This window comes from Sitophilus oryzae, unplaced genomic scaffold (assembly GCF_002938485.1).
Source record: "Sitophilus oryzae breed Bouriz unplaced genomic scaffold, Soryzae_2.0 scaffold_1373_pilon_pilon, whole genome shotgun sequence".
Taxonomy (NCBI): domain Eukaryota; kingdom Metazoa; phylum Arthropoda; class Insecta; order Coleoptera; family Curculionidae; genus Sitophilus; species Sitophilus oryzae.
This window is the reverse complement of record NW_022146030.1, coordinates 448,924-462,580: the sequence shown is the minus strand read 5'-3', so window position 1 is coordinate 462,580 and position 13,657 is coordinate 448,924. Positions and strand designations below refer to the sequence as shown.

At 31.2% G+C, this 13,657-nt stretch overlaps 1 long non-coding RNA gene across 2 annotated transcripts; it reads right to left on the bottom strand.

The window, feature by feature from the left end:
• Positions 1-10,958: 10,958 nt before the first annotated feature.
• Positions 10,959-12,209, bottom strand: LOC115875327. 2 transcript variants are annotated; one of them, XR_004048999.1, is made up of 4 exons: positions 11,975-12,209; positions 11,819-11,900; positions 11,503-11,625; positions 10,959-11,432 (listed from the first exon to the last, which is right to left on the bottom strand). It is a non-coding gene; the product is annotated as an uncharacterized LOC115875327 (long non-coding RNA). The 2 variants fall into 2 exon arrangements; XR_004048998.1 differs by lacking the exons at positions 11,819-11,900; positions 11,975-12,209 and having other exon boundaries at positions 11,503-11,707.
• Between the last annotated feature and the right edge of the window lie 1,448 nt (positions 12,210-13,657).

Genomic DNA, 13,657 nt, shown 5'->3' with positions numbered 1-13,657 from the left:
AGACTAGACAGTGTTAACAAAACTCGACCAAACCAAACCAAACTATTGTCTGAAACTGCATTTTTTTACTTACTAAATATGAATTTTACTTTGTTTTGTTGATCTTTGAAAGGTGTATAAAGTCGAATCATTTTAGATTGGACATTTAAATTTTATGGGATTTTCGGGATCCCGGAATTTAATATCGGGATTTCGGAGATAAACATACACGCCGCCGGGATCCTGGGAGTTCGGGATTTCAGGAAACTCTAGTCGTGAGATTAATGATGTACAGATGCATGTCATGTTGATTTGGAAGTGACAATCGATAAGATTTATCATATAATTTTACATACCTATTAAACGACAGCGATCTTCATTTCCAAGCCCACTCCCATGCCTTTTTTTTCTATCGTACGGTATATTCACTAACTGCATTACCTACTTATAATTTATAACAGTTTATATTCACTGATTCATTTATAATTTGTATCCACTTAATATTACTTGATTTATCCATCGTAAACTTTGCATAGATATAGAAATATAACGATGGACAACTCTTAATGTGTTAAATTATACCCTACGATCGAAAAAAAAACGGCGTCCGATTGGTTTGGAAATGACGATCGATGACATTCCCCATATAATTTTACATATCAAATGACAGCGATCTTCATTTCATAGCCATCGCTGACGCCGTTTTTTTTTCGATCATACGGTATATGGTAAAAGCCATCGATCACCATTTCTAAGGTAACTTAACGCCGTATTTTTACATACAAAATGTGCAAGAAAATTCTATATGAATGAACTCACAATTTTCTATCCACTTTGTACATAAATTAGGATCTCTTGACGCATGAAGCCCCGTTCTCAGAAGAACGTCGTGTCGCGGGCGACACAGTTTGACATTTCAAACAACCAATGGGAGCTGTACTAAATTTAAAATTGACAGCTGTTTGAATTTTGTACGAATCTGATTGGTTCTTTTGTCGTGTCGCTGGCGACAGTCGCAGTTCTGAGAACGGTGCTTGAAACTTAAACACATGTACACCTGATTTCCGAGAAATCTCACAATTGTAAAATTGACACTTATTACCAGACATTTTAATAATAATTATCACTAATCACACAGTTATAATCAAAGACAGTCAAAGGTATATAGTATATTACCATCACAGATTACCATATATTACCCGGCTTTTAAAATATCCATTAAAAACAAAAAACAGTAACGACATATCTAAATATTCTATCCTTGTCGCATATGGTTCGTTCCTGTATTATTCTGTGATAAGGGAAGGAATAGAGATTTTCTGTGATAAGTGGTAAAGCTAGGTTTTCATATGTACAAATTTGGCAAACTTTCCAGGAAATTCGGTCTTATTTTTATTATAAAATTATTTATCATAAACAAATTTATTGTAAAAAAAAAATTTGAACGTATATTCAAATTTTAAACGTTTCAATTAATAAATAACGTAAATCACTTTTAAATTAAATTTAAGAAAAAAAAATCAAAATTAATAAAACGTAAATCACTATAACAAATCATTATTTTAATTTCAAATTTATATTTCGAAGTTATATTACAAGTTATTTACTGTTGTCTTATACAGAGTATATCAAGACAAATGCGAAACTTTAAGGGGTGTATTCTTTGTTATTTGTCAACGTTTTTAAAATAAGCTGAAGAGGTTGAAATAAACTATTTCTAATATTCGTTAATTTGACAAAAAACTGGAGCGACGATATGGAAAAAATGGATAGAGATTAGTATATTTAGAACGTTTTTATGACTTGCAATTTTTCCATTAATAATAATAATAATAATAATAATAATAACATCATACAACTTCTGCAGAGAATCATGGCAACATGGAAAACTACCCTAAACATCAAAATGAAAAAACAACTCATCCACACAGAACCAATTCAAATTAATAGAGGAATTTTTCAGGGTGACTCCCTCAGTGCACTCTGGTTCTGTATTGCGCTCAACCCCCTATCGAACCTACTCAACAAAACGCCCCAAGATGCTTATAAAATATCCTCACTCACACATCCATCTACCATCTCGCACCAGCTATATATGGATGACCTAAAGCTTTATGCAGCAACCAGAAAACAACTCAACAACCTTCTCAATATTACAGAAACATACAGTGAAGACATCCAAATGAAACTAGGAACAGATAAATGTAAAATAAACAGCATTATAAATGGAAAACACTCGATACAGGAAGAATACATTCTACAAGACTCAAATATCATACAGAATATGGAAATGGATGAGACATACAAATACCTCGGATACCTACAAAAAACAGGATTAGAGCATGCCAACATAAAACAGCAACTAAAAAGCAAATACAAAAACAGAATAAAACAATACTCAAAACAGAACTGTCCGGTCGAAACAAAGTGAAAGCAATAAATACCTATGCAGCGTCCGTCCTGACGTATTCATTTGGCGTTATAAAATGGAGTGACACAGAATTAGAAGAACTAAACAGGTTAACAAGAACAACATGTAACAAGTACCGAATACACCATATACACGCGGCAACAGAAAGATTTACACTAAAAAGAAAAGAAGGAGGAAGGGGATTCATGGATCTAAAGAACATGAACTACAAGCAAATACACACACTCAGAGAATATTTCAGAGAGAAACAGTTACCAGCCCACTACACCTGAAGCATTGTTAACCTAACAACATCAGGTACACCGTTACAATTCAACAATGAAGCATTCATACCAGTTGATGCAATTACAACAACAAACACTAAAATTGAAAAATGGAAATCCAAAGCCCTACATGGAAAAACATGCAAACCAACTAACACAACCACACATTGACAGCAGCATCCAATGCATGGCTTACTCCAAGGTAACCTGTTTGGAGAAACCGAGGGTTTCATAATAGCAATCCAGGACCAGATCATCGCCACACGTAATTACCAGAAATACATAATCAAAGACCCCAAAACACCTACAGACAAATGCAGACTATGTCACACACAAACCCGAAACAATAGAACACATAACCGGGGATGCCCTATACTTGCTCCCAGACAATATACCCAAAAAGACACGACGATGTTTGCAAGAATAATCCATCAAGAAATAGCAAAGAAATATTCACTCATCTGCAACCATACACCATACTACAAATATCAAGCAGCTAACGTTCTAGAAAATAAGACAGCCAAGCTCTACTGGAACCGGGATATAATCACAGACAAAACCACACCACACAACAAACCAGACATCACGCTCATCCACAAACCAACCAAAACGACATACTTAATAGAGATATCCATACCAAATTCACAAAATGTCAAGAAGAAACACACTGAAAAAATTGAAAAATATATACCTCTAGCAGAAGAAATATAAGGCAGATGTGGCACCAGGACATTGTAAAAATTATACCAATAATAGTGTCATCAACAGGATTGATCCCAAAATCATTACATGATAGTCTGAAAGGCCTTGAACTTCCACCAAAACTTTATATACCCATTCAAAAAACAGTTATCCTCCACACATGTAATATTACACGACAAGTCTTAAATACACAGTAAAAAGCGTTGACGCTTGACTTAAGTCCGCGACTACGTTAAATACCGGAAAGCCCGAGATTCAAGAACATAATAATAAATTATTAACTCTAATTAATTAATAAAACATAACATAATTAATAAAACATAACATAAAATAATTAATAAAACTTATTAACTCAGGGAGTTACCTACCTTAAACCCAAAGGCACGGACACTGCAAACCCATCTAAGTACCGCCCTATAACATGTTTATCAACAACCTATAAATTACTAACGGCAATAATAACAACAAAGATCAACACTCACCTGCAGAATAATAACATCATATCAGAAGAGCAGAAAGGATGCTGTCAGGGGATCTAGGGGCTGCAAGGAGCAACTGGTGATAGATGCAGAAATACACACTCAAGCCAAATTAAAACGTAAGTCTCTACATTTTGCATACATAGATTATCAGAAAGCTTTCGACACCGTCCCACACTCCTGGCTCATACAAGTTCTACAAATATACAAAATCCACCCTCAAATCATACAACTTCTGCAGAGAATCATGGCAACATGGAAAACTACCCTAAACATCAAAATGAAAAAACAACTCATCCACACAGAACCAATTCAAATTAATAGAGGAATTTTTCAGGGTGACTCCCTCAGTGCACTCTGGTTCTGTATTGCGCTCAACCCCTATCGAACCTACTCAACAAAACGCCCCAAGATGCTTATAAAATATCCTCACTCACACATCCATCTACCATCTCGCACCAGCTATATATGGATGACCTAAAGCTTTATGCAGCAACCAGAAAACAACTCAACAACCTTCTCAATATTACAGAAACATACAGTGAAGACATCCAAATGAAACTAGGAACAGATAAATGTAAAAATAAACAGCATTATAAATGGAAAACACTCGATACAGGAAGAATACATTCTACAAGACTCAAATATCATACAGAATATGGAAATGGATGAGACATACAAATACCTCGGATACCTACAAAAAACAGGATTAGAGCATACCAACATAAAACAGCAACTAAAAAGCAAATACAAAAACAGAATAAAACAAATACTCAAAACAGAACTGTCCGGTCGAAACAAAGTGAAAGCAATAAATACCTATGCAGCGTCCGTCCTGACGTATTCATTTGGCGTTATAAAATGGAGTGACACAGAATTAGAAGAACTAAACAGGTTAACAAAAGAACAACATGTAACAAGTACCGAATACACCATATACACGCGGCAACAGAAAGATTTACACTAAAAGAAAAGAAGGAGGAAAGGGATTCATGGATCTAAAGAACATGAACTACAAGCAAATACACACACTCAGAGAATATTTCAGAGAGAAAGCAGTTACCAGCCCCACTACACCGAAGCATTGTTAACCTAACAACATCAGGTACACCGTTACAATTCAACAATGAAGCATTCATACCAGTTGATGCAATTACAACAACAAAGACTAAAATTGAAAAATGGAAATCCAAAGCCCTACATGGAAAACATGCAAACCAACTAACACAACCACACATTGACATAGCAGCATCCAATGCATAGCTTACTCATGGTAACCTGTTTGGAGAAACCGAGGGTTTCATAATAGCAATCCAGGACCAGATCATCGCCACACGTAATTACCAGAAATACATAATCAAAGACCCCAAAACACCTACAGACAAATGCAGACTATGTCACACACAAACCGAAACAATAGAACACATAACCGGGGGATGCCCTATACTTGCTTCCAGACAATATACCCAAAGACACGACGATGTTTGCAGAATAATCCATCAGGAAATAGCAAAGAAATATTCACTCATCTGCTACCATACACCATACTACAAATATCAAGCAGCTAACGTTCTAGAAAATAAGACAGCCAAGCTCTACTGGAACCGGGATATAATCACAGACAAAACCACACCACACAACAAACCGACATCACGCTCATCCACAAACCAACCAAAACGACATACTTAATAGAGATATCCATACCAAATTCACAAAATGTCAAGAAGAAACACACTGAAAAAATTGAAAAATATATACCTCTAGCAGAAGAAATAAGGCAGATGTGGCACCAGGACATTGTAAAAATTATACCAATAATAGTGTCATCAACAGGATTGATCCCAAAATCATTACATGATAGTCTGAAAGGCCTTGAACTTCCACCAAAACTTTATATACCCATTCAAAAAACAGTTATCCTCCACACATGTAATATTACACGACAAGTCTTAAATACACAGTAAAAAGCGTTGACGCTTGACTTAAGTCCGCGACTACGTTAAATACCGGAAAGCCCGAGATTCAAGAACATAATAATAACGTTTATTAAACATTTTTCTTGAAATTAAAACAGATATAAAATAGTACAGTACAATACAACATAATATGCTACTATATCTAATACACATTATCTAGGTACAATTTAACTAAGACTATATTTAAATTTTAAGAATCAAAATAAACGTTAAAAGAATTACCACAAAGTAATAGAATTACTTGTATGTGGAAAGGAATACAATTTAATTATGACAATATATAATGTTCACTGGGGGCACTTATGAAAATTTATTTTGTATATTTTAAGTTAACTAGGTCATTAAATATATCTCTACCTCGATCAACCATCCATTTGCATACCCCTTTTTTAAACCCAGAGTAACTTTTAACTTCCTCTAGGAAGGTTGGTAAGATGTTATATAATCGAGGTGCAAAAAACTTTGAAGATCTTTGTCCAACAGTTTTAGAGCATAAACTAGGATAAAACGCATTATGTCTAGTTTCATATTCATGGTCAACATGTTCAATAGATATTTTCCCCTGATAAATGAATTTTAAAACATCTAGGCAGTATAGCTGACGTATATCCAGTAGATGCACCTGCTTAAAGAGAACGTTTGAAGAGAAAGTTTTCTTTTTATTGTAAATAATTTTTATGAACATTTTTGAACAGAATACAAGCTCTTTAAATGACATTCAGCCGCACCACCCCACCCTAGAATTCCATATGTCAAATGAGATTGTACAAGGGATGAGTACAGGATTCTAAGCTGTTTGACGTCCAAAAAACTTTTCAAATAATTAAATTTCGGCAACAATCCTCGCAATTTTTTAGTTACATTATTAATATGAATATTCCATTTAAGATGTTTGTCGATTGTAACCCCTAAATATTTTATAAAATCACATTCCGGTATTACATTATTATTGGTTATTTGTAATCTGTCCCAATCTGGTTCATTATTTTTATAAATAGAGAAGGATATATATTTGGTTTTGTCATAGTTTAATGTTAATTTGTTTTTGATAAACCAGGTATTAATTGTCTGAAAGTCTTCCTCTGCTAATCTTTTCAAATTCGACCAAGAGTTAGATTTATAAAATATCGCTGTATCGTCTGCGTAGCTAAAAATTTCTGCTTTTGTATTAATTGTAAGTAGATCATTAATATAAATAACAAATAATAACGGACCCAACACAGTGCCTTGTGGTACACCATGCTCAATCCTTCCTGGCTTGCTATTAATATCTCCCAAATTAACATATTGTGATCTGTTCTTAAGGTAACTTTTTAAAATACTAAGGCTGTTTCCTCGTATTCCATATCTCTCTAATTTGTCTAAAAGTATTTTGTGATTTACCGTATCAAATGCTTTAGCGAGATCTACGAATATACAGAGGCTTCGATGTCCCGAGTCTAGAGCATCATAGATTGATGATGTCAATGCATGAACGGCATCCTGTGTTGATTTGCCTTCTAAAAAACCAAATTGATTTTTTGATATTATGTTAAATTTTAGAAAGAATTTTAACAAGCGTTTTTTTATAACTGTTTCAAAAATTTTAGAAAAAACTGATAATATAGATATCGGTCTATAATTGCCTATATGCTCCTTATCACCCCCTTTATATAATGGTTTAATTACACCTACTTTAAGACAGTCCGGAAAACAACCACTTTCGATACAATAATTTATCAAAAACGTTAAAGGCTTTGATATATCTCCCGAAATTATTTTAATAATATCCGAGCTAATATTGTCAAACCAGGAGCTTTTTATTTTTCAGATTTTTTATTATGTTTATTATTTCGTCTTCGCAAGTTTGACGTAAATACAGACTGTTTTCCAGACGGTTTATATCACAGGTATTATTTGTTGAAGATATTTTAACCGCTAGTTTTTCTGCGACAGTTACAATAATGATCATTTAACGCATTAGCTATCTTTAATTTATCAGTATATACGTGACCTTCTTCGGTTTTAATTGTATTTATATCTTTATTTTTTTGTGTTTTACCACATATTTTATTTATACACTTCCATAGAGAAGAAGATGTCTCTTTGTTTTTGTTAAATTCTCTTTTTATGTAATTTTTCTTTGCAGTTGTTATTAGTGACCTAATTTTATTCTTATAATTATTATAGTTGTCTTTTAATTCTTGATTTGTCGGATGTAGTTTTAATTTATTATATAATTTATTCTTTATATTTATTGACTTAAGAAGCCCAGAAGTCATCCACTCTTTTATAAAATGAGTGTTTTTAGACCTTTTAATTTCAACTTTTTTATTATTTTTGTCGATATACAATGTTAATTTTCGCATAAAAATCTGAAAAGCTTTGTTTGAATTATTTTCTGTATATATATCATTCCAGGATTCCTTCCGGAGATCTTCTTTTAATAATGTGTAATTGGTATAGTATTTAGATTTACATAGGTTATTTTTCGGTTTGTTTACTTCTATAGGTAGAGATATAGCAATTGGATAGTGATCTGTTATATCATGTTCAAAAATAAAAGATTTTATTCTCCTTGATATTTCCGTTGAACATTTTACAAAGAAATGATCAATGCATGTACCGGATCTTGGTCTAGTTATCTTATTAATGTATGAGTTGAAGTTAAAAGATGCCATTATATTTTTATAGTGTTCTACATAATCTTTTTCATCAACTAAATTAATATTTATATCACCAACTAAAATGTGTGAGTGTAACTTCTTTTTTTGAGAAAGATACCTCTCAAGGCTTGTAATAAAATCTAATTCGTTAAACTAGAGACTTATAAATAGCAGATATACAAAATATTTTCGATGTTTTTATATTTAATAATTAATTCTAATATCTTTGTATTACCTAAAGAAACTATAGAATGTTTATAATTAAATTCCGATTTTATATAAACAACAACTCCGTCATTTTTATTCAATTGACCTTCATTATAAATTAGGTCATAATTTTTTATTTGGAATGGACTATTAGAAATATCATATTGTTTATAAGTTTCCGTAAGAATAATTACGTCAAATTCTAGGCTGAGCGTCTCCAAAAATATTCTAAAATTATCAAAATTTTTCCCTAAACTGCTAATATTACAATGTATACATTTAAAGTCGTTTTTTAGATTAATTGAATATCTAGATCTAAAATTATTAAAATCACTAATTGTTTCTGTCTCTATATCCTTAACTTGAAAATCTCTTATGTATGAGTCCATTTTTAACACTAAAACACACTTCTAACACTAGATATCTTTAACTAGAATGTTACCTCTTCACGCACATTTGTCATTTTTTTCACTAGATGGATCTTCTGATTACTATACTAAGGTTTCGGGTGGCTCCTAGTTGCCGGTCTTTGTACCTTACTGGATGATTGTAGAGATGCTGTATTACTATTTGAACCCCTTCGCGCTTCCGCACTGGATGTCCTTGAAACAACGGTGAATTCAATTGTATTGTTTGGCCTGGATAAGGGATGGTTTGATTCTAGCTTGTTGCGCTCGATACCACTAGATTGAACTGGTAGATCGAATACAGGTGTACCCGGGGCACTCAAGGAAGGTCTTGATGGAACGTCAGTAAATACTTCGTTGTCTGAGTCGTTTTCTTTATGCCCTCTCTCCACTAGCTGTTCGTAGCTAAAACTCTCGTTGCCGATTATAAGGGTTTCTTTCTTTACGTACGCTCTCAAACCTTTCTTCTTAGCCTCTTTTAAGTTCTCATTCAATACTTTATTCACCACTCTCTCTTTTTTGGAAAGATCGTGGTTTATAAAAATCTGTTTACCCTTCAATTTATAAGCGTTTTTGAGTATTAAAACTTTTTTTAAATATGTGTTAAGTTCTATACGCAAAGGCTTGTTTGAGTCGTTACCTAGATAATATATATTATTTATGTCACTTAAATATACATCTATTCCTAAAAGAGTTTTTAATTGCTCTATTACCCAGGCAGCTAGCTCAATGTCTTTTAAATTTCGATTGTTCCGTAGGCCAAAGATTATTAGATTATTCTTTCTAGCTAGTTTTTCTATTATTTGAACCCTGCTTTCCAAGTCGTTGAGTTTACTTTCTAATACAGTAATGTTCTCTTTTAAAGTTTCTGTTTGTATCGCTAAATCTTCTCTGACTGATTTAATATCTTCTCTTAGCTCTTGTTTGCTGTTTTGTATCAAGAATTTTATCTCTTCGAATTGTTTGAACATTACCGTATCAACCATTATTTAAGAAAATATCAGGATATATCCTAGTCAAAAAGAATGTTTTTTGCACTTGGCAACGTCGAGCCGCTGTAGTCCAAAAACTGGGTCAAATATGTATTATTATAATGGACGTGTGATGGTTCAAAGTCCAAAAGGTATTGAACGCGGCGTGGCTTTTTATACCAAAATTTTACTTTTAAGGATATTTGACGGTTATAGATAAGCACTTTTATATTTAAGGGTTAAAGGCTTACTTTTGTAGACTATCTTCGACAATTTTTTCTAATTTTCTTCAACTAGGAACACTAAAAAACTTAAAATTTTACACTGCGATTAAACTTTAATTCTGCTTCACTTCGTGCCAACGTTGCCAAAATCGACAAAATTAAATTCATTATTTGAAGTTAAAAAAAAATGTAAATCATTATGTGTTGGGACCAAAAAAATATTTTAGCAAAGAAGCTGTTCGCCTTAAAAACAGTTTTATTTTCTAGTACTGTAAAATATTTTTACAAACGACATATAAAGATAATTGATTGACAAACATGTTTTAAGCTACCCTTCCTAAATCTTCCTTAAAATAAAAAGATTAACAGATGGGAATACATATTATACCGTATGATCGAAAAAAAAAAACGGCGTCCAGTTGGCTGGGAAATGGCAATCGATGACATTTCCCATATAAATTTACATTTAAAATGACAGCGATCTTCATTTCATAGCCATCGCTGACGCCGTTTTTTCGATCATATGGTATATCAAATAAAGTATTATTAGAAAAGCTCACTAGATTGTTTTCTAGTAAAAAAGACCTTATTTTGTCACAACAGGTGACATTTTTTTGTTTTAAATCAAGTAGGTTTTAAAAAAACTACAATAGGTAAAAAAGTTTCTAAACAAATAGAATATCCAAATTAATTTATTTCCAATGACAATAATGTGTAAGTTTGTAATTAAAGTTAGTTAATAAGAATAATAGGTGTAGTATATTTCAACATCATTCACTGGTTTTAAAAACATCAAAAAATATGCATGTGTTTTCATAGTATAAATATGAATTGTTCCTTACGTTAGTTCTTATTGATATAAAAGCAAAAAAGTATAAAAATTAAAAGCTGCAATTTTATTAAAAATATGTTATTCTAACACATATTTTTTTAACTGTAATGTTCTAAATTGATCAAAATATAAATGTTATTTTTTTCCTAGGAAAAATAAAACTTCATAACTTAATTTTCATAAATAAATTTATTTCTATTAAATTTTATAGAGCAATTTGTATTACAGTTTTATTTCACATATTTTGTAATACTGCTTCGGTGCAGTGCCCCATTGCTATCTGTGAGTTCATTTAAATTATGACGACATTACTGATCTAGAAGATAAAAATGTACCTAAGTACCTTAATATTATAATCAAAAATGACTAATTTTGTAAATTATTACCTATAATGGTTAGATGAGTTGTGAATGTAAACTTCTTTACGCTGGTTTCTTGAAGTTAGGTGATATTAATTATCTTCGCATCATCATGGGCTCTAATCAACTGTAGAGTATTCGTCAATCAACCTGAAATATGTAATATTATTTACTTTATATTTACGAAAAATTATCATTTTCTTTTTATGAAAATTTTGAGTTTAAATTTAAATGTGATTAGAATAAATATACATCAGTATTTAACATTTTATCATAGGTAATATTCTATATATTTTCTGTGATTTTATGCTAAAATGTTTAGTTTTGTGAAAATATTACTTACCTATAATATTTAAACGAGTTGCTGAATGTACAATTTGTTTATCACGATGTCAAGTTCTAAATCTTGTATTGGTTGTCTAAAACTGTTTGATTTTGCTTAGTTATATATAGTATCCTATATTTTATTAAACAAACTCAAAATAATGTTTATAATTACCTTCATCAGCCTTCATATCATTAAAGTTATTTTTATCACTTATCATTATCAGTCATTATGTAGTTATTTGTTCATTTGTTGCTCTGTTTGTTGTTGTTTGTTTTCAAAGATCATTTTTGAGGTTAATGTCATATGAAACTTTTCGTAATTAGGCAACTGGTAAATGACGTGTGACGATAAATTAATAAAATAATAATGAACGTATTAAGTTAAATATTTATATATTAATTTAACATATCTATTCCATGTTGGTAATGGTGTGGATCCGGTGGCTGACCTTGAAACGAGTTTTTGCTGCATATAATCACAGACACTACGCATGCGCACATCTTCGATGTTGCCAGATTGTGAATTATTTTGGAATTATTTTCAGTAGAAAACAAATATGTGCTTTTCAGTGTTTTTTTGTCAATATATACCGTATGATCGAAAAAACGGCGTCCAGTTGTCTGGGAAATGACGATTGAGGACATTTCCATAAAATGACAGCGATCTTCATTTCATAGTCATTGCTGACGCTATTTTTTTTATCAATCATAGTACGCGGTATATTATTTTAATATTTCGCACAACACATGAACGCTTATTATGTATTTTCAGTCAATAAAATTATATAGAAATAAAACTCTAGATTCCTATCTAGATTATTATGCTACGTTTAAAAAGTGCTTTATTAAAAATTCGGGAAATTAAAAGAGATGTGTCCAAATTTTTTCTTTTTTTTGTAATTTTTAAATGCTGTAGCTCCATGTTATGTTCATAATAGATTTTTTTTAACATTCCATCAAAACTACGGAGGCCTTAAAAGGCCTTTTAGCCTCCGTAATTAAAATTGTAGAATCAGCTTCAGCAACATTAACAGTTATACCTTGTTTAATTCTGCCTATACATATATTGCATTAATTTTTCTGCTACATTAAGATTTCTCTATTCTTACACCTAATTTATGTGATTTTCTTAGCATATATGATTTATAAACCATATTTTTCCTAATGGAAGGATGAATAGGATATGCAAAATTAAGATATTTTAACATTTATTTTCCAGACCAAGCATAATATAGTATTAAGATGAAGACATAACAAATATTATAAGAAAGATCTTAATATAAATCACAAACTAAGTCTTAATTTAGTCTTGTATTTCTATTATTATTATTATTCTTATAAAACTAATAAGATCAAAACTCAACCTTCACCATATTGTCAAGATTTGGCATTATAGGAAACAAGAAATTACAGTAAATTAAGAAAAGAATAACAAAGTACACGATATTAAATACTGTAATGTATTTTACGATACAAACCATCTCCCTTCTAAAGAGAAAAAGATAAAACATAAAGCTTATTTTAGTCTTATCAACACACTCTTCGATAAAATCCACTAACTTGATATCTATGCTTGATATTTTTAAGAAATTATGATACAAACATTAATTATAATCAAAGTATATTATATTAGTAACATTATATAATAGGTAAAATGTTACCTCTATCTCCGATTGACGTTTATTGTTCTATAATAAGACCCGTCATGGTAGTACTTCAAAACATCAATACATGCATATAATCAAAAATATTGTTGCCTGTAAATAACTAGAAATTAAATAACTTGAAAGAAATAAAATAATTCTAATAAGTTTAAAACCATTAAGAAAAAATCCGTAAATGATAAATTTTAATT